The 22,635-nt window shown below is 42.8% G+C and overlaps 1 non-coding gene across 1 annotated transcript; it reads left to right on the top strand.

Annotated features, from left to right (window-relative positions):
* The first annotated feature begins 22,142 nt into the window (after positions 1-22,142).
* Positions 22,143-22,214, top strand: TRNAR-UCU (transfer RNA arginine (anticodon UCU)). The gene has a single exon. It is a non-coding gene; the product is annotated as a tRNA-Arg (tRNA).
* Positions 22,215-22,635: the final 421 nt, after the last annotated feature.

Below are 22,635 nucleotides of genomic sequence, written 5' to 3'. Positions count from 1 at the left end.
TCACTTGTGTGAACTTGGAGCTGAGGGGCAGACCCACGTGGGGCCTCAGCCCAGGATGCGATTAGCCGTGCAGCTAGAAAGGGTCCCACGGGACGCGAACGCAAATGAGACACCGAAGAGGCTGAGGGTTTCACTTTGAGGGCTGGGAGGGTGAGGGGGGTCCGGCAAGGCAACCAGACGAGAAACACCCCGTGAGCTAGGAGGGCCAAAGAGGGCAGGCTCCGGAAGCCGGGAGAAGGGAGCCATCTGCGGTGTTCAGTCACCTCCTTCTGTCTTCAAGGACTTAGACACTGCTATCGCTGCATTTCCCGGATGAGAAATGGGGCTTTGAAAAGAAAGGCAGGGGCAGACTTTCCCGGTGGTCCAGTGGTTGGGAGTCTCCCTGCCAGTACAGGGGACGTGGATTCTGTCCCCGGTCAGGGAGGAGTCCACATGCCACGGGGCAACGGAGTCCACGTGCTCCACGACTGCTGAGTCCTTGCGCCTGGAGCCCTGCTCCACAGCAAGGGAAGTCACTGGAGTGAGAATCTCTTGTACCACACGGGAGGGTGCAGCAGTGAAGACCCAGCACAGCCAGAAATAAAATTAAATAAATGTATAACGTAATTAATATCTAAGTCCGCAAGGACCATGTTTTCAGGACCTCTTAGTCTTGGATTTTATGTTTTTTTTTTTTTTTTTAAAGAAACAGACTTGCTGAGGACTGCTCCATGGAAAGAGTAACCTGCCTGGTAGAGAAACAGGCACACCAGGTTAGAAAATTCTCATTTACGGTTGCAATAACCCTGAAGAAAAACATGCATATTCCTGCTCTTTCTGCAGAAACATTAAGACAGGCCTAATTACAGTATGGGCTTCCCTGGTGGCTCAGAGGTTAAAGCGTCTGCCTGCAGTGCAGGAGACCCGGATAATAGAACTGAGTCTTCTCCCCGAGGCTTATACTGTGCACCCCTAGAAAGGTTTGGTGATATGGACTCACCTCAGATTAATATTTTCAATATAAAGGGGAGAAAAGGTAAATATGTAAGATTTCAAGAGGAAACCATTATACTGAAATATGTTATCAAGATAGTTTTAAAATATGGCAATAGTAATATTTGGACTCCTTTATTCATGCACGAAATGACATTATCCAGAAAGAAAAGCCTAATAAACACTGCAATTTGAAAGCACTAATGAGTATAAAGGATAGTTTAAGAAATTGGCAACAATTGAAATCTGATACGAAAAGCAATTTGCAAAGTCTCAAGGTTTGGAATAGCAAAAGAAAAAAAAGTGTAAGGCAACTTGCTCAGATGACTTGAAGCCCCTTGAGCATGAGAAGACATTCATGCAACCGGAAATCCAAATTTCCTTCTGCACGTAAGTGATTGTTCATTAAATGCTCCCTGGGGGCCCTGGGGTGGGGGCAGCAGGGGTGAGCTGAGCCCCTGAAGATGGCAGAAGCCTGGTCCTCCATTAATGGGACCTGGGGGGCCCAGGGGCACAGAGCCTTCCTGTGTCCCTCCTCTCCTTGATTACAGGAAATAGCCGACTCATTGGAAAAGCCCTGATGCTGGGAAAGATCGAAGGCGGGAAGAGAAGGGGACGACAGAGGATGAGATGGTTGGAGGGCATCACCGACTCAATGGACATGAGTTTGAGTAAACTCCAGGAGTTGGTGATGGACAGGGAGGCCTGGCGTGCTGCAGTCCATTGGGTCACAAAGAGTCAGACACGACTGGGCAACAGTAACACACAGGAGGAACAGGGAGACGCTTGCTAAACCAAATCAGGCCTCCGGCCAAGGCAAGCCCATTGCACATTTTTTCTGCAGAAAATGTCCATTTTAGACAAATGAAATCAGAATTGGCAGAGCTCTGAAACTGAACAGCCACTGAGGGGAGAGAGAGGAACAAGCAGAGAAAACCCAGGCTGGTGGGGTGTGGGGAGGGAAGGGATGACAAGTGAGTGAAACAGATTTAACTAAGACTTGGAGGATTAAAAAAAAGCCGCCGCACTTCTCCTCTACAGTATCCTCGATCTTTCCTACCCAAGAGACACAGGAGTGTCTATCTGTGTGTCTGTGTCTCTCTGTGTGTGTGAAAGAGAGAGAAGGAAAGAGAGAGTGAAATCTGAGGTCCTGTAATACTTGAAGCCATTTCTTGAATCACAAGCACAGAGCCATTTGCTGGGCAAATATCCAAAGGAAAACACAGAAATTTCATTCTAGTAAATTATTTTAAAACACCACCAACTGGCTTTCACAGGTGCCTGTGGGCAGGGGCAAGGCATTAGCAAACAGCCCATTTCCTGCCAGAGAAAGGCCGGTGGAGGTCACCCCGCAAATGCAGGAGGGCCCAGCCACCCCCACACCCCCACCCCCGGCATGTCACCTGCACCCTCCCCTCCCCTCTCACTAGCCAGTTCTGCCCCAGGAAAGCTCAGCACCACACACACCTTCATTCTTCTGTCCTAAGGGCATTTCTATTTATGAAGCTCACCACCCTCCCTTCCCTGCCGGGTAAATGATTGACAGCCTGGAGCTTTCCAGCACACTGGGGCTCCTGCAGGAAGCATCACGGCCTCCAGCTCTAAGGAGGTCTGGGGTTTTTTGTTTTTTGTTTTGTCATCCCAGGCATTCTTCCAAAATAAAGCATTTGCATAGGATTCCTATCCAGCATAATAAATAGCAAGAAGGCAGGACTTAGCAGTCAGGAAAACACTGGAGAGTTTTGGTTGAGTGGCTTCAACAGGTGTCTGGGGAAGCTGGTACCTGCCTTGGGTGGGAGCTCACTGTGACCTTGCTGAACAGGGGCTGGAGTCAGGGGGTTCCCAGGACAGAGAAGAGGTTGTGGGAAGGGGAGACCCATTGCTGCCCTTGGGAGTCCTTGACCCCAGCCCTCTGCTCAGACAACCCCTCTCAGCAGGAGGGGTAGTCTCCTTTCCATCCATAGCTCCATAGATATTTCTGCTATGACATTCATCATTCACCTTTGTAGGGTTTATGAATTGCTCCATAATACCTGAGCATAAGAGGAGGGCATGGCAACCCACTCCAGTGTTCTTGCCTTGAGAATCCCATGGACAAAGGAGCCTGGTGGGCTACAATCCATAAGACATGACTGAAGCAACTTAGCATGCAAGCAAGCACCAAGGTAAGAATATCACCTGCCTTTGTTTTCTTTTTAAATTAAAACTTGTGGTTCTGTTTAAAACCATCTTGAGATACCACTGCATGCCCATAAGAATCGCTAAAATTTAAAGGACTGACAACATCAAATGGTGACAAGGAAGTGAAGCAACTGCAACTTACATTCTTGGGAGGTGGAATGTAAATTTGAACCAATACTTTGGTAATTCCGAGGGGGCACTTGGGGGTGCTTCTGGGTGCTGGTAATGTCCCCTTCCTTGACCTGGGAGATAGTTACACAGCGGTATTCCCTCTGTAATCATGTATTCAGATGGACACTAACAATTGAGATACTCTGTTTCAATGTTTGTTTTCTTTACAACTCAGGCTATGCTTGTCTCCTTCCCCACTGGATTGTTTCAGTTACTTTTTTACTCTCATGCCCTTGTACTGGAGTGAGGAATCATAGTTCCTCAATAAGTGACTTGTGATTGAAGGCATGGCTTTGGGCTTTACAAAAGAATGCCACTATTGAATCCCTTTAGATATGCCACTCATATGTTTTAGCTATGACATGATTTTATTTAGGGTTTCCTGGATGGCTCAGTCAATAAAGAATCCGCCTGCAATGCAGAAGACCCAGGTTCAATTCCTGGGTCAGGAAGACCCCCTTGGAGAAGGGAATGGTTACCCACTCCAGTATTCTTGACTGGGAAATAAATCCCATGGACAGAGGAGCCTGGCAGGCTAAGGTCCATGGAGTCACACAGAGTCGGATACAACTTAGCGACCACACCACACCACATAGTGTTTTATTTAAAAAACCATTTGAACAGAACTTCTCGGGACCACACTGTGTGGAACACAAGGCCTCCTAGCACCATGGGCCACTCCGCTAATGGAAACTCCACTACAGGGCAAAGGACTTCGCTAAAACTGAAAGGGAGGAGAAAGTGCAGGCTGACGGACTTTACACGGTGCCCGAGAACCCACCCCTCTCCCCAAGCGGCGGTTGACCCTCATTTCACCAGGAGAGCCAGTGGTAGACTGCAGAAATAGACACATGCCCCTACCATGCCCAAATGTGACCAGGGTTATGGTTAAACCAGGCTCTTTGAAGAGAAGCTCTGAAGTATGATTCCGGTGCTCTAAAATACTTGCACACAGAAGCCTTTACATAAAATTCTTTTCATGAAAGCAAAGGCTTTCCATTCATATATAAAGAAAAGGCTTTAAGCTTCCCCCATTTGATCATCTCCAAAGCTTCAAACTTACTTACAGCCACTCCCATCTCCCGCTTCCTTTGTGTTCCCCTCGTCTCCTCTCAAGAGCCTTCTTCACCTGAACTGGGGTCCCCAGCCCTCCAGATTTCTCTAGACCGCCTCCTTGACTATCTCTCTCTGTCCTGTGTTGTTCAGTCCTTTAATATCTTTCCTGATTTTCTATTTGTTCTATCAATTAATGAGATGCAGCTTCCCTGGTGGCTCAGAGGGTAAAGAATCCACCTGCCAATGCAGGAGACCCAGGCTCAATCCCTGGGTCAGGAAGATCCCCTGGAGAAGGGAATGGCAACCCACTCCAGTATTCTTGCCTGGAGAATTCCAGGGACAGAGAAGCCTAGTGGGCTACAGTCCATGGGATCATGTAGAGTTGAGGTAGGGGTATTGAAATCTCTGACTGTAAATTGAGGATCTGTCTATTTCTTACAGTTCTCTAAGTTGTTACTTCATGTATTCTGAAGCTCTGTTATCAGGTACATAAACTAAGAATTATGTCCTATTGATGTAAACTTAACCATATCAATAGTCACCTTAACTGTAAATGGTCTAAATATTTCAATTAAAAAACAGAGGCTGTCAAAATGGATTAAAAAAAACAAGACCCAAGTATATGATGCCTATGTAGAAATCCACTTTAAAAATAAAGACAAGTCCATTCTCTACGACTGTGTCTCTAGAAGAGGATAGAATGAATTGAGAGAGAAAGGAGCATTGAAACATACACCTTAAAATGTGTAAAATAGATAGCTAGTGGGAAGTTGCTATATAGCACATGGAGCTCTGTGATGACCTGGAGAGGTGCGATGAGGGGATGGGAGGGAGGTTCAAGAGGGAGCGGATATGTGTATACTGATGGCTTGTTCATGTTGTTTCACTGCAGAAACCAGCATGACACTGTAAAGCAATTACAATTAAAGATAAATTTTTTTTCAAAAGACAAAGTAAGTTAAAGGCAAAATAATGGGAAGATACACATTGTTAACACTAACTGTTTTTAAAAAGATAGAGTGGCTATACTAATATCAAGCAAAATAGATTTTAGACCAGAGAAAATTAACATGGATGTTAAAAGGTTAAAATAATGATGAAGGGGTCATAGCAGTTCTGAACTGTTCTGGATTCTACTCATTCTTGCAGCTCCTTCTCATAAGGCAGCAAAAGTAATATTTTAAAATTGGGAGCTGCCAGCAGATGGTGATTGCAGCCATGAAATTAAAAGACACTTACTGCTTGGAAGGAAAGTTATGACCAACCTATACAGTATATTAAAAAGCAGAGACATTACTTTGTCAACAAAGGTCCTTCTAGTCAAGGCTATGGTTTTTCCAGTAGTCATGTATGGATGTAAATAAGAGTTGGATTGTAAAGAAAACTGAGCCCTGAAGAATTGATGCTTTTGAACTGTGGTGTTGGAGAAGACGCTTGAGAGTCCCTTGGACTACAAGGAGATCCAACCAGTCCATCCTAAAGGAGATCAGTCCTGGGTGTTCATTGGAAGGACTGATGCTGAAGCTGAAACTCCAATACTTTGGCCACCTGATGCAAAGAGCTAACTCATTGGAAAAGACCCTGATGCTGGGAGGGATTGTGGGCAGGGGGAGGAGGGGACGACAAAGGATGAGATGGTTGGATGGCATCACCGACTCAATGGACATGAGTTTGGGTGGACTCTGGGAGTTGGTGATGGACAGGGAGGCCTGGCGTGCTGTGGTTCATGGGGTTGCAAAGAGTCAGACACGACTGAGCGGCTACACTGACCTGAGTTCAGGACAACAAAATAATTCACGTGTTTAAGTGCCTAGCCCTCCCAGGACCCCATCAAAATAATAATAAATAATAAAAGGACAAAATATAACAACAAAGACAATGGGAGAGGGACAGCAGGGTGTTTTTAATTTGTGAAGATATAAAGCTAATATGAAAAATATAATTATTGAATCAGGATGGTGAGAGACACAGCTGAGAGTACCAGTGAGAAGTCTGCAGTTAAGAAGATGGACTCAACCTATGGCAGACCCTAGGGATGTTCAAAATGAAGGCTTGCAGAAGAGGAGAGAGGAGGGGAAAATGCAAAATGTAAGGGAATTCCTTGTTTATTGCCTCCCCCAGCCCCACCACACATGTACAGAACATGAAAGCAAGTGGAAAAACTGGGGAGAGAATCATTACCTGGGGAGAGGCACGTAGTATAGGTGCCTCTGCTTTGGGCATTTGAGAAGTCCTTGAGGGTAAATCCAGCTTCCTGCTCCCTCTGGCATAAGGGAAGACTTCCTTTTGCCAAGCTGTGCTTCTGTAAAGAGCACTCCTTGCCAGCTTCTGTGTTGCTTTACATTACAAAGACAATCAGATATTTGAGGAAAGCCTCCAACATGAAAGAGAGAGAAAAGAGAAAAAACTGACATCAGAGGAAACAGATCATTCAGAGAAGAGAAGGTTTTAAAATCTCTCTTCTCTATTCTCAGAGAAATTCAAGATCTTATTCCATCTGTAACAACAGAATGCCATGAAAAAGGTAAGAAACTGGAAAAGGCTGTTAAGCTAAAGCCTTTCTAATAGAATACATTTTTAAGAGTTAAATAGAGGGATTGGAACATAAAGTAGAGAAAATGTTCCAGAGCATAACAAAGATTAAAGTACAAATAAAATGGAACCAGAAGCTAGAAAACATCATGTAAAACCTATGAAAGACACAAAGTATCATTTTAAGAGGTGAAATATCTGACAACTAGGAGTTCCTGAAGCAATAAAGGAAAAGGACCAGTGGAAAAAAGGATGAAAAAAATTTCCCAAAACAGAAGGGAGACCTGAATTTTTCCAAATTGGAAAGGGCTTGGAATGTGTGAAATGGAATGAATAAACAAAAATTTACACTAATAAGATACATCCCCATGAAATTTCAGAACATCAAAGTAAAAGAAGAGAAGACTTTAAAAAAAAACCCAGAGAGAAAAAAATGTCCAGATCATATGGACAGAATAACTGGCTTTTTCTCACTCAAAGCAGCCCTACATTCTCATTAGTCTCTATCTCAGCATACTGTCCACTCCCCTATAGGCCTTCTTAGACTGTGTGACTGTTTTTTATTAATTCACACATACGTGTTTTTGTTTTTTCTTTCCTTTCTGGCTCCTCCATTAGATTCCAGGTCCTTCAAGGCAGAAATTTTGTCCATCTTATTCACTGTTGTGTGTGTGAGACCTGGCCCAGCCCCAGGCTGAAAATAAGTCTGTGTTTGAATTGGAGGGAAGCAGAGAAGGCAGGAGGCAGGAGTCCCTCCCTGGAAAGTTAGCCGAGCAGCACTGACTCGTACTATGGTGTAGATGACTGCTACCTCAGCAAGTCCAAGTGCCTAAGGGTGGAGGGAAAGGGCACCAAGGTTTACCTGGGTCCTTACACCACGTGGCAGCCTATCCAACGAAAGAACATTTCTGGAAGGGGCCTCAGCCCAAAAGCTGCCTTTGGAGCTTGAGTTAAATTCAGTCTCTTGTCTGCCTTTTCCACATTGGCCAGGCCACATTAGCATAGAAATCCTCCTCTGTGATGCACTCCTTCCATTTCAGCCAACTACTTTTCCCGTTCCTGCAACATCAAACTGCAAAGTCCAAGCAGTGTATGAGGGCCTAGGTCTACCAGCACACACTGTGGGTTCCATGGGAATATTTCAAGTAGGCAAGACTGGAGAATTGAGAAAGTGTTAAATGATGGATGGTAATACTATAGGAAGCCACACAAAACTGCAAGCAACATGTTTTGAAAAGAAGAGGATCCTTTTAATTAAAATGTAATAATGACCCAGTAATTTCACCCCCAGGCAAATACCCAAACTAATTGGAAAAAAAAAAAAACTTAAAAAAAAGAAAGAAAGAAAACAGATACTCAAACAAATCCTTGTACATGAATGTTCATAGCAGCACCACTCACAGTGGCCAAAAGGTGGAAAAAAAAACCAAACGTCCATTAACAGGTGAATAATTAACAAGATATGGTATTGGGTTGACCAAAAAGTTTCTTCAGGTTTAAAACCCTAACAAACTTTTGCTCCAGCCCAGTATATCCACACAGTGTAGTATTACCCAGCCACAAAAAGGAATAAGGTACAAATACATGCTTTAATGTGCATGTATGTGTGTATGCTAAGTTGCTGTAGTCGTGTCTGACTCTTGGCGACCCTACAGACTGTAGCCCGCCAGGCTCCTCTGTCCAAGGGATTCTCCAGGCAAGAATACTGGAGTGGGTTGCCATTTCCTCCTCCAGAGGATCTTCCCGAACAAGGGATAGAACCCGCGTCTCCAGCACTGCAGGTAGATTTTTGAACACTAGTGCCACCTGGGAAGCTTTAATTTAAATGAACCTCAAAGAAAACATGCTAAGGAAAAGGGCCCAAACACCAAAGGTCACCCACTGTATGAGTGCATTTATATGAATGTGCATAATGTCCTCAGGATTTATCCACATTGGGCATGTATCATAACTTCATTCCTTTTTAAGGCTGAATAATATTCCACTGTGTAGCTAGACCACATGTGCTGTGTATGTTCCCAGCCCATCCAGATTGGAGGTTCCTAGAGTTTTGGGGGGAGAAGAACAAGGAGGGAACTGTGAGAGCAGTTCCTCCACTGCAACTGCATCAAGGCTTAAAGAAAAGGCTCTCAGCTAACTCAGCATCAAGCTTTCTCACAGCTCAGGAACTCTTTATCCGTGGTTTCGTCTACCTGGAATATTCTCTCCCCTAAATCATCAAATGGCTTATTACTTTCCTTCACTCACACTCCTTCTCAAATGTCAACTCCTCAAAGATGCCCTCATTTCCTCTCTAGGAAGATCTGGAAGCTGCTGACCAGTGGCAACTGTTGGATGAAATAAGTGCTAATAGAAGCAAAATCTTACAAACCATGCTGCTCCAACTCAACCTCTCTAGCTGATGCAGAGGAATAAACTGAAATCCAAGGGTAACCCCCTCATGCACAGAACGACGTAAGCCATCAACCCAGTTTCCAATAGGGTCAACATGTTCAGAATGAAAACACAGGATGAGAGTTTCCAGAACGCTGCTGTCCATAACCTTGCTCCCCTTCTAAACCTCAAACAACTGAAGATCTAAACAGAGAATAGAAACTATTAGCATGCCATATTCCAGAATAAATACTAAGGGCATGGCTCAAATAGTGCTCAGAAACACGAAAAGACAAATTCCTCTAATGTTACTTTTGAACAACCAAGACAATAAACATCTCCAAAAATTTAATCGTGCCTCTTTGCAGTCTATCCATTTCTCCACCTTCATCCACAGGTGACTACTATATGCTGCTCTTTATAGAAAACTCTAGACAGATCTTAATGTTCCCATTACACACAGAAAGATAATTAAGTGATATGATGAAGGTATGAGCTAAAGCTATGATAGTAATCATATTGCAACATGTAAATGTATCAAATTGACATGCTGCACACCTTAAATGTATACAATGTTATACGTAAATTGTATCTCAACTTTAAAAAAGAAACTCTAGAAAATACAAACAGGGATAATTACACTTTGTCTTTTTCTTATCATTATGACTTTTATGTCTTTTTTTTTTTTTTTTTTTTGGCCTTACTGCAAAATTTGTAACCTCCAGAACAATGTTGAATAGAAGTATTGAAAGTGAGAATCCTTGCTTTATTCCCAATCTTAGAGAAAACAACTGTCTTTCACCATTTGATATAATATTAGTTTGGGCTTCCCTGATAGCTCAGGCAGTAAAGAATCTGCCTGCAATGCAGGAGACCCATACTCATTCCCTGGGTTGGGAAGATCCCCTGGAGAAAGAAATGGCTACCCACTCCAGTATTCTTGCCTGGAGAATTCCATGGACAGAGGAGCCTGGTGGGCTACAGTCCAAGGGGTCACAAAGAGTTGGACACGATGGAGCAACTAACACACTAGCTTCAGTCAAGTATATTTTAGAGACGACTATATGAATGGATCAGTTCAGTTCAGTTCAGTCACTCCGTCGTGTCTGACTCTTTGTGACCCCTTGGACTGCAGCACGCCAGACCGCCCTGTCCATCACCAACTCCTGGAGCTTACCCAAACTCATGTCCATTGAGTCGGTGATGCCATCCAACCATCTCATCCTCTGTCGTCCCCTTCTCCTCCCACCATAGAGTTCATGAATTCATGACCGTTTGATAACATATTTCTGTTGCCTTTTCATAGGAATGATAACTTGACTGGGTATGGAAAATTGGGTCATACAGAACTCCTCAAACAAAACCCTCATTAGACATTGTTCCATTTTTTTCCTCTCATTTAAAACTGCTAAGGATAAATCTGAAGTTAGATAATTTTCTTTTAGTATATAACTTTATTTTTGCTATATGCCCTTTAACCTTGCCCTTTCAGTAATTTCACTCAGACTTTATAGTTCTTTATTATTTTTGTCCTAAGTAATGAAGGACTCAATGTACAAATATGTGTATGTTTTCCTTCATTTCAGGAAATTCTGGTTTTTATTATACCTTTTAGTTTTTTTTCTACTCAACTTGTTCTATTGTTTAGGTCTACAAAATTAACTGTATATTGGATATTTGGGTTGTCGGTCCTCCACATTGAGCATTGCTTTTTTCAGATGGAAAGGGTTGCTATCATGATCACTGTGACAGCTTCACAGAAGTGTGTGTATGTGTACATAGACTAATCAAATGGCATGTTTTGTATATGTGCAGTTTGGTATACTTTAATTATACCTCAATTAAAAAAATTACTTAAAATGTAAGCTGTTTGAGAGTTAAAATAAATATAAGTAATTAGAAATGAAGTCATAGGATGAAATATCAGCTTTGAGCCTTTAATCTGTTAAATATAAATTACATCTAAATAAGGCAGACATTCTAATTGCAAGAATATAATTGTTTTAATTCCTGGAAAAAAAGAAACTATTTTTAATTGACAATAGTATAAAGTAGGACGAAAACTCCAGAACAAGCAAATAAAATTGGGGAAAAGGAGAACAGATGCTCTGTTTTTCATCTTTCATAAGAGAAAACAAAAAAGGGATAATTGTTTACTGAAACTGGTATATTGTGAGAAAATAGGCTTAAGTATATTGTTTAAATCATAAAGGTAAATTTGGAATGCAAACAGACTATATGCCTTCTAAATTCAAAGTAGAAAAAAGTTAACATCGCAAATGGTTAGAAATAGAAAAAACAGAAAGGAAATATTAAATACACACACACAAATATGTTTTCAGTTAGATGTGATCATTTAAAAAGTAATCAGGTAAACTTACTAAAAGGTAAGAATTTTCACACTGGATTTTTAAAAATCTAAGTATATGTGCATATATTAATATTAAAACAAAATAACTTAGAGAAACTGAAAGCAAAATTACAAGCAAAATGATAGGTAAATGGTGAGTATAATCATGGCAAGTAAAAATAAAGCAAGGGAAGATATGTAATATGAACACTAAAGAAACTTGAATTCAAGGAAAACTAAGTTATACATAAGGGTCACTTCATCATGGTCAATTTTATAATCCATAATGAAAAAGTCTATCTCATGAACTGGAAAAAACTGGCAGAAACACATTCATAGCAAAACATTTTAAGTCACTATTATCAAGTAAGGCCAAACAAAACAAAGCAAAAAAAAAACAAAAAAAAACCCAAAATACACTCGGATATAAATGGCCTGAATAATAGGATGAAGAAGGTTGATCTTATACATATATGTCTAATTCTGCATCCTGAAAAGAAAGAGAAAATACAGTACTCTGTCTTTTCAAAAACAATGGCAGTCTTATACAATTTTATAATATATTAGATCACAAAGAAAACCTCAATAATTTCCAAGAAGTGAAATAGAAACCACATTCTAAAGCTATAATAAAACTAAAAATAATAAAGTTGAAGTAAAAAAAATATTAATACCCAAGCTATCGGAAATGTTAAAAAAAAAAAGTCTGTTTTTCCTTGTTTCAAAAAGGAAATCAAACTAGAACTGCAGCCTATCTAGGAAATTACAATAATGAGGGTATTAAATATCAAACCCCAGGGGATAGGGTCAAAGTTGAAGGCAAAGTAATAATCATATCCTTAAACACTTCTTGCAAAAATGAACCACGAACTTGGGTGGGGTGGGGGAGGACTAGAAAAATTAATACAAAACTTAATGAAAACATAGAGGGGAAAAAAACCCAGAAGAATTGATAATGAATTCAAGATTTAGAGTTTTTGCAAAACAGAGTACAAAGACCACAAACCAGCTTGATCACTTTTTGAAAAAAAAAGATAAGGATGAGAGAACACAAATACATAAAATTGAGATTAAGCAAGGGAAGCAATTATTAAACAATACTTTTGACATCTCTTGCCAGTTAATGGTCTTCTGAGAAAGTGCATCTTGCATAAACCTGGACTGAAGAAAAGATGGGGAAGCTAACTCAGTAATTTGGGTAAAAATAGTAAAGGCTATCAGTGAGCTGTTCCCCCACAAAAGCCTCATGCTCAGACAGTCTGATGGCAAGTCTTTCAAACTTTGAGAGAGCAAGCACTTTCTAGGCTGTTTAAACTTTTCAATGGATGGTGGTTCCTTCCACTTAAGAGAGTTGTAAGTGTGGAGGATAAAGGGAGGCAGAGTTCCCGCTGAAACTTAGCACATTTGAATTTGGAACGGCCTTCCCAACTACAGGTTCCGATCTCAGAAGAACCGTATAATAAGCCAATGACACAGCTTGGGGGATGTGAGCTCACAAGTTGTAGGTGATGCCTTAGGTAGGTGATCTACTAGCTCACCCCTGAGAAAACGCACAGGAGAAAAAGGCAAGGGGGGGGGGGCGGTCTTCTCTGGTGGCGAAGTGGGTAAGAATCCGCTTGCCGATGCAGGAGACATGGGTTCCAGCCCTGATCTGGGACCATTCCCGCTTGCCTCTGAGCCACGAAGCCAGGGGCCACAGCTGTTGAGCCTGCGCTTGAGAGGCCAAATTAGCTGCAATTCCTGAGCCCACGTGCCGCAACTCCCGAAGCCCTCCCACCCAGAGTGTGTGTTTCGCAACAAGAGAAGCTGCCGCAATGAGAGGTCTGAGCACCGCAACTGGAGAGTGACCCCATCACCACCACCACCAGAGAACAGCCCGCAAAGCAACAAAGACCCAGTGCATCCCAGAAGGATGGATGGAAGAAAAACAGCCCAAGAAAGAAATCTAGGAGGGCTAAGCAGAAACTTAGATCCAGTGCGGCTTGATGCTCAAGTCACTGAAACACAGACCTAGGAGTAGTGACCAAGGGCATGAACTCGATGCGGGACATTCAGTAGGGAGGCTGGGGTGATGGTAAGAACATGGTCAACAAGCCCAAAATGGAAAGCATTCCTTTCACAGTTACTGAGCACCTGCTGGAGACCAGGCACAGAAAATAAGGAAAGGGTGTAAATTTTTTGTGCTTTAACATGAATAAAGAAAAACAATTTATTCATCAATTAAAAAAAATTATTGAAAGGCACAGAGAAAGAGGGAAGGCCCCTGGATTCTTTGTGCTGGGCTCAGTCATGTCCGACTCTTGGTGACCCCATGGACTGTAGGCCTCCAGGCTCCTCTGTCCATGGAATTCTCCAGGCAAGAACACTGGAGTGGGTTGCCATACCCTCCCCTAGGGGATCCTCCCAACCCAGGGATCAAACCCAGACCTCCTGCATTGCAGGCAGATTCTTTACCATCTAAGCCATCAGTTCAGTTCAGTTTAGTCGCTCAGTCGGTTCCGACTCTTTGCCACCCCATGGACTGCAGCACGTCAGGCCTTCCTGTCTATCACCAACTCCCAGAGTTTACCCAAACTCATGTCCATTGGGTTGGTGATGCCATCCAACCATCTCATCCTCTGTCATCCCCTTCTCCTCCTGCCTTCAATCTTTCCCAGCATCAGGGTCCTTTCAAATGAGTCAGTTCTTCGCATCAGGTGGTCAAAGTATTGGAGCTTCAGCTTCAACATCAGTCCTTCCAGTGAACACCCAGGGCTGATCTCCTTTAGAATGGACTGGTTGGATCTCCTTGCAGTCCAAGGGACTTTCAAGAGTCTTCTCCAACACCACAGTTCAAAAGCATCAATTCTTTGGTACTCAGCTTTCTTTACAGTCCAAATCTCACATCCACACATGACCACTGGAAAAACCATAGCCTTGACTAGATGGACCTTTGCTGGCAAAGTAATGTCTCTGCTTTTTAATATGTTGTCTAGGTGGGTCATAACTTTCCTTCCAAGGTGTAAAGAAAGTGAAAGAAAAGGGGCTTCCCTGGTGGTTCAGAGGTTAAAGCATCTGCCTGCAATGCAGGAGACCTGGTTTAGATCCCTGGGTTGGGAAGATCCTGTGGAGAAGGAAATGGCAACCCACTCCAGTATTCTTGCCTGGAAAATTCCATGGACAGAGGAGCCTGGTGGGCTATACTCCACGGGGAAGCAGAGTTGGACAAGACTGAGTGACTGAACTGACCTGAACTGATGGCTTAGATGGTAAAGAATCCACCTGCAATGTGGGAGACCTGGGTTCTCTTCTTGATTCTATTGTTCAATAGTCTAGTTCTACACTTTCAGAATATATATATATCCTCTTTTTCAGATTCTTTCAAGAGTCTTCTCCAACGCCACAGTTCAAAAGCATCAATTCTTCAGCGCTCAGCTTTCTTTAGGGTCCAACTCTCACATCCATACGTGACTACTGGAAAAACCATAGCCTTGACTAGATGGACCTTTGTTGGCAAAGTAATGTCTCTGCTTTTTAATATGCTGTCTAGGTTGGTCATAACTTTCCTTCCAAGGAGTAAGCATCTTTTTAATTTCATGGCTGCAGTCACCATCTGCAGTGATTTTGGAGCCCGGAAAAATAAAGTCAGCCACTGTTTCCACTGTTTCCCCATTTATTTCCCATGAAGTGATGGGACTGGATGCCATGATCTTAGTTTTCTGAATGTTGAGCTTTAAGCCAACTTTTTCACCCTCCTCTTTCAGTTTCATCAAGAGGCTCTTTAGTTCCTCTTCGCTTTCTGCCATTAGGGTAGTGTCATCTGCACATCTGAGGTTATTGAGGTCTTGATTCCAGCTTGTGCTTCATCCAGCCCCAAATGATTCATATATATATATATATATATATATATATATACTCTTTTTCAGGTTCTTTTCCATTAAATAGGATATTGAATATAGTTTCCTGTGTTGTACAGTAGGACATTGCTATTTATTTTATATGTGGTAGTACCTGTTAATCCCAAATTCCTAATTTATCCCTCCCTTTCCCTTTCCACAGCCTTTTCTAATTACAGAAAGAAGCAGAAAACAAAGTCAGGGAGAAAAAGCACTTCTTTAGATATAAAACGAGGGGACCTGCCTAGTTGTTGAACATTATTATGAAAGTGTTAAACTAGACTATTGAACAATAGAATCAAGAAGAGAAATAAATCACTGAAAATAGGAGAGAAAGTTATATTATTTCCTAATAATATGGTTGAAAGCCTAGAAAATCTAGTTCAATAAGTTGGTTGGTTAAGAAACAAACAGACATCCCTGGTGGTCCAGTGGCTAAGACTCTGCAGTCTCAATGCAGGGGGCCTGGGTTCGATTCCTGGTGAGGAAACTAGAAACCACATGCTGCAAATAAAGATCCCACATACTGCAAATAAGACCTGGTGAAGTCACATAAATATACAAAAAAACAAATAGATAGATGATAGGTAGATAGAGATAGATGTAAAACTTTTATATAGCAAGCAATAGCAATTGTATTCAGATCAAGGCAGGATCTATTTAAGGAAACAGAAACTGCAGCAGTTGTTGTAAGAGAGAGTAGTTAACACAAGGAATTAGTTAAACAGGTATTGGAGGATGGAAAAAGGGAGAACGTGATTGTAGTAGGCAAAATTAAGTACCCCCAAAGATGTCCACATCGTAACACCCAGAACCTGTAAACACAGAGGGTTACAAGGCAAGAGCAACTGAGGTTACAGGTGGAGTTAAGGTTTTAATCAGGGGACCTCATAGGGAGAGTGGCCTGGATTATTCAGGTAGGACCAGGGTACTCTCAAGGGTCTTTATAGGGGGACCAGGGGTGGAGGGGGGAACGCAAGGTGGGGGATGCAGTGGGGAGGGGAAGTGGGGAGGAGGCACCAGCGGAGAGCTGGCAGCCTGAGAAGGACTTAGCCCAGCGTTGTTGCTGGCTTTGAAGATGGCCAAGGGGAATGAGCCCAGGAATGAGGCATCTGGAAAAGGCAAGAATTCTCCTCAAGAGCCTCCAGGAGGGACCAGCTCTGCCAACACCTTGATTTCAGCCCAGGGAAAGCAGCACTGGACGCCTAACCCCCAGAACCATCAGATGATAACCTGGTGTCTTCTTTTATGTTTTGGCCGTGCCCTGCTGCACGCGGGATCTTAGATCCCTGTTTTTGTTGTCATTCAATCGCTAAGTCATGTCCGACTCTTTGTGACCCCACAGACTATAACATGCCAGGCTCCTCTGTCCTCCACTATCTTTCAGAGCTTGCTCAAACTCATGTCCGTTGAGTCGGTGATGCCATCCAACCATCTCATCCTCTGTCGTCCCCTTCTCCTCCTGAGCTCAATCTTTCCTAGCATCAATGTTTTTTCCAATGAGTCGGCTGTTTGCATTAGGTGGTCCAAGTATTGGAGCGTCAGCATCAGTCTTTCCAATGAATATTCAGGATTGATTTCCTTTAGGATTGACTGGTTTGATCTCCTTGCTATCTAAGGGACTCTCAGGAGTCTTCTCCAGCACCACAGTTTGAAAGCATCAATTCTTTGGTGCTCAACATTCATTATGGTCCAACTCTCAGATCCATATGTGACTACTGGAAAAACCATAGATTTGACTAGACCTTTGTCAGTAAAATGATGACTATGCTGTCTAGGTGTGTCATAGCTTTCCTTTCAAGGAGCAAGCGTCTTTTAATTTCATGGCTGCAGTCACCATCTGCAGTGATTTTAGAGCCCAAGAAAATAAAAGTCTGTCACTGTTTCTGTTTTTTTCCCCATCTATTTGCCATGAAGTGATGGGACTGAATACCATGATCTTAGTTTTCTGAATGTTGAGTTTTAAGCCAGCTTTTTCACTCTCCCCTTTCACCCTCATCAAGAGGCTCTTTAATTCCTCCTCACTTTCTGCCATTAAAGTGGTATCATCTGCATATCTGAGGTTGTTGATATTTCTCCCTGCAATCTTGATTCCAGTTTGTGATTCAGCCAGCCCAGCATTTCTCATGATGTACTCTGCATATAAGTTTAATAAGCAGACAATATACTGCCTTGATGTCCTCCTTTCTCCGACCAAGGATCCAACCCGTACCCCCCTGCATTGAAAGCATGGAACCTTAACCACTGGACTCCCAGGGAAGTCCTTATTTTGTGCTGTTTTAACCCACTAAGTTTGTGACCATTTGTTACCGGAGTCACAGGAAACCAGTGTGGGGACAGTGAGTTAATACAAAGAAAGTAACTGCGGGAAGCAGCTGAGCTCTGCGGTGCTTGGAAGCAGGGGAAGAGCTAAACGGTCTGGAAGCTCAAAGCACAGCTCTGCAGAGCTAGGACCTCTGAGGGTTGCGGGGGGCTGGCTCGGGGGGTGCAGAATGGCACCAATGCCAGGGCCCTTGAGGGCCCTGCAAGGTGATGCCAACAGGATGGCAAACAAAGCAAGATGTGAGCTCACCTTCTCTAGCCTTATGGTCGCTCTCTGAGCCGCTGCTAACAGAAACAAATGCACAGTCAGCTTCCAAGGGGGAAATGTTGTGGGAACCCCCTGGCAGTCCAGTGGTTAGGACTTGGCACGCTCACTGTGTGGGGTGGGAGAGGATGAACAAGTTCGATCCCTGGTGGAGGAACTAAGGTCCCACAAGCCTTGTGGGATCCCAGAAGCAGCCAAAACAAACACACAAAGGAGAAATGTAAGTACGAGCATCCTTCTCTCGTTCCTCATCGTAGAGGAGAAGCTTTCCGTTTTTCTCCACCGAGTATAATGTTCCTTGTGGGTTTGTTGTATGCAGACTTTATTATGTTAACGTTATGTTGCTTCTGTAGCCAGTCTACTGAAGATTTGTATATGAAAAGAGGTATTTTTTCAAATGCTTTTTCTGCATCTGCTGAGATAGTTTTGTGATTTTTATCTTTCATTTTATAGTGTGAGGTGTTATGCTTATTGATTTGCATCCATGGCACTGCAGGGATGAATCCCCTTGGGTCACGGTGTATTATTTTTTCTATGTGTTCCTGAATTCGGTTTGCAAGTATTTTGTTGAGAATTTTTGTATCTACATCCATCATGAATATTGGTCTATAGTTTTTCTCTTGGGATGTCCTTATCTGGTTTATCAGGGCAGTGCTGGCCTTGTGGAAAAAGTTTGGAGGTACTTCCTCCTCAATTTTTGTAAGTGTTTAAGAATGACCTGCATTAATTCCTCTTTGATGTTTGATAGAATTCGTCTGTGAAACCATCTGGGCCTGAGGTTCTCTGTGTTGGGAGATTTTTGGTTTCTGGTTTAATCTCTGCACATTTGGTCTCACCACTCTTACTTGACAGTGTTGGAAGGCCTACCTAGAGCAATTAGACAAGACCAAAAAAAATCAGGGAGGAAGAAATAAAATTGTGGTTTGCAGATGATCAGATTCTATATACAGAAAATCCCAAGAGTCAGCAAAAAAAAAAACCCATTGAAAGTAATCAATGATTTTAATAAAGTTACAGGATACAAAATCAACGTGCAAAAATCAGTTTGAGATGGATCTTTCCATCACTGGCAACAGAAGCACACCCTAACTGATACATAAAGCTGCAGTTATTAAAACAGTATCAGTAGACATGTCCCTAGGTAGATTTATGGGACAAAAAAGAATAGAGAAAGAGATTTATGGACATATGGAAATGTATGAAGTAAAAAAAAAAAGTGACTTCAAACTAATTGGGGAAAGATAAATTACTCGAGGAAAGGTGTTGAAGTGCCTGGCCAACTTTGGAAAATAAAGCTTAACTTTCAACTTCACTTCTGACACTGAAATAAAATAAATCTCATAAAGATCAAAGATTCACTCTTAAAAATAAATGACAAACCTAGAAGAGAAAGAGTGAACATTTTTATAGTCTTGGGGTGACAAAGGCTTTTCTAAGCAGAAAGAGAAAAAGCAAACTTAACTACATACAAAGTAGAATTTAAAGCTAGCAAAAATTACATGTAAAAACATCAAGACAAACTAGGAAAAAAATACATATATAAAGGTGCTCTGATAAATTGATAAGAAAAAAAGTTAAAAAGAAAAATGGAGGAAAGATGGGCATAAAAACGGCCAATTAAAAAAAAGTAATGGGTGACTCCCTCGTGGTCTAGTGGTTAAGACTTTGCCTTCCAATGCAGAGGGTGCTGGTTTGATCACTTGTCAGGGAGCTAAAATCCCACATGCCTCATGGCCAAAAAACCAAAGCATAAAACAGAAACAATATTGTAACAAATTTAATAAAGTCTTTAAAAAATAGTCATCATAAAAAAAAAAAAAACTTTAAAAAAATTAATGGAAATTCCAAATAAAAGCAAAGTGTCTTTTAACTACCAGCTTACCAAAGATTTCATTGTGTGTTAAACTGACACACACATGGTTGGTGGGAATGTGGATTGGTATGACCACTTCATAGGCATTTGACAATACAGATCACTCTTTGACAGATGCATATCTTTTGACTCGGTGGTTTCTTGGCCTTATCCAGAAGGAATACTTTCACATGGAAGCAAAAATAGCTGCACAAGATATTCCTTGTAGCATTTGTCTTCACTTGTGTAGCATTTTGCAGGCAAGAATGGCTGGAGTGGGTTGCTATTTCCTACTCCAGAGGATTGACCCAGGGATCTGGGCATGTCTCCTGCATTGGCAGGCGAATTCTTTTACCTCTGAGCCATCTGGGAAGCTCTTGTCTTCTTCACTACCAAAAAAAGAAAAGGAAAAAAGTGAAAAGATGACTCAGGGGCGCCTAATGGGGGAAATGATTAAGGAAACCATGCTAAGACCACTAAACACCTATTAAAAACTCTTCCCAGGCTTCCCTGGTGGCTCAGTGGTCAAGAATCCGCCTACCAATGCAGGGGATATGGGTTCAATCCCTGGCCTGGGAAGATCCTACATGTTAGTTGCAGAGCAACTAAGCCTATGCGCCACGACTACTGAGCCTGTGCTCTATGGGCCAGAAGCTGCAATGACTGAGTCCACATGTTGCAACTATTAAAGCCCCACGTGCCCTGGAGCTGGTGCTTCACAACAAGAGACGCCCGAGCACCCCACCTCGAGAGTAGCCCCTGCTCGCCACAGCTAGGGAAAGCCCATGCCCAGCAATGAGGACCCCATGGAATGTAGCCCGCCAGGTTCCTCCATCCATGGGATCTTCCAGGCGAGAGTACTAGAGTGGGTTGCCATTTCCTTCCCCAGGGGAATCTTCCTGACCCAGGGATCGAACCCGGGTTTCTCGCATTGCTGGCAGACTCCTTACCCCCTGGGCCACAAAGAAGACCCAGCATAGCCAAAAATAAATAAAAAACCAAACTCTCACCAAGGTCACAATGGCCTTTACTTTGCAAAAACCACTAGCCAGTTTTTCTGTCCTTAACCTTACTCGTTATGGTCACATGGGAACCACCCTATCTACTGCGGTCTCTGCTCTTCTTCCCTGGTTTCTCTTTCAGCTGCGTTGCTGGAGGTGCTGGGAGACTTGTGAGTAGGGAAATGGAGGGGGCTGTGGAATCGTCAGATCTGGCACTCTGGAAGAGCAGCATGTGAATGAAATTTTAAAATCAGGGACTGAACGAAAGCACCAGTCAAGGAAGAGAAAAATGCCAAGGACGGAGATCTGGGTCTGGAAGGGAAGAAGAGCAAAGAGACCGCAGTAGAGCAGGAGGAGGGCCTGGCGACCACGTGTCCTTGGGTCTAAGGAAGAGACTTCCAGGAGGACAGGGTGGTTCCCATGTGACCATAACGATCCATGGTATCACTGGCCTCTCAGTTCTAAATCTAGTGTCATTCGTATTTTCATCTTTATAACAATTAGGCAGTAAGACACTGGAGAGACACTACTAGTTGTGCACCTGTTATCCTTTCTACCGTTTCTTCTTACCAACAGAACCCGTTTTCTTAGGGGTAGCCCTGGGCTTCCCTGGTGGCTCAGAAGGTAAAGAATCTGCCTGCAATTCGGGAAACCCAGCTTCAATCCCTGGGTCGGGAAGATCCCCTGGAGAAGGAAATAGCTACCCACTCCAGCATTCTTGCCTGGAGAATCCCATGGACAGAGGAGCCTGGCAGCCTACATGGGGCCGCAAAGAGTCAGACACGACTGGGTGACTAACACAACAGTGAGCAAGGTACCCAGATAAACACATATATTTCCAAGCCTCTCTAACATCTAGTTTTGGGCCTATTAAATACAAGTAGGAGTTGCTAAGCCTTCTGGAAAGCCATCTTTAACATCTTTTTTATCAATGCCTGGGACACAGATGTGATACTGGTGGTATGCAGCCACTTTATGACCACAAAGCGACATACATGATGAATTTTTTTTTGAGTTTAAATCTTTCAACTGTCTGATACCAAGAATATATAGTAAGGTGTCTTTTTAAAAGCGACAATTTAAGTTTAATTGATTAGTTACCATTTGTCCAGAAACTTGATGTTAGCCATCCTTGTGTTTCTGCATTCCAGGTCCAGCTTCTTTGTCCTCCTACATTGGAAATTAGGGAATTTCCTGGTGGTCCAGTGGTTAGGATTCTGCACTTCTACTGCAGGGGGCCCAGGTTTGATCCCTGGTCAGTGAACTAAGGTCCTGCAAGCTGCCTGGTGCAGCCAAAAAAAAAAAAAAGGAAATTAGCTACAAACAGACTAATCAATGTCCTCAGTAAACCATAGGATCCTCTACTGTTCCCTTCATCTTGAATGTTGGTCTGTTGCAGAGTGATTTTTTTTTAAAGGAAAAAAGGAAAACTAATAAATCTGAGAGCTGTCTGAGCATCCAGCAGTTGACACCTTCTCTGATCCCCAGGTTGGAAAATGGGGAGCCAACAACCGACGTACACAGGAGAAATCCCAACTGTAACTGGTTATGAAGCTCATAAATATGCACCTCCAGGCGCCCCGGGAGGTGGCCACAGTGTTTTGTGTTTCAGAATGTCATTGCAAATGGGGCCCACTTGTAAAAACACTTTTTCCACTGAGCATAGCACCACCGAGAGGGGCTCA

The sequence above is a fragment of the Muntiacus reevesi genome, chromosome 8, assembly GCF_963930625.1.
Source record: "Muntiacus reevesi chromosome 8, mMunRee1.1, whole genome shotgun sequence".
Lineage (NCBI taxonomy): Eukaryota > Metazoa > Chordata > Mammalia > Artiodactyla > Cervidae > Muntiacus > Muntiacus reevesi.
The sequence above is the reverse complement of the archived record's forward strand: the minus strand, read 5'-3'. Positions and strand labels throughout refer to the sequence as shown.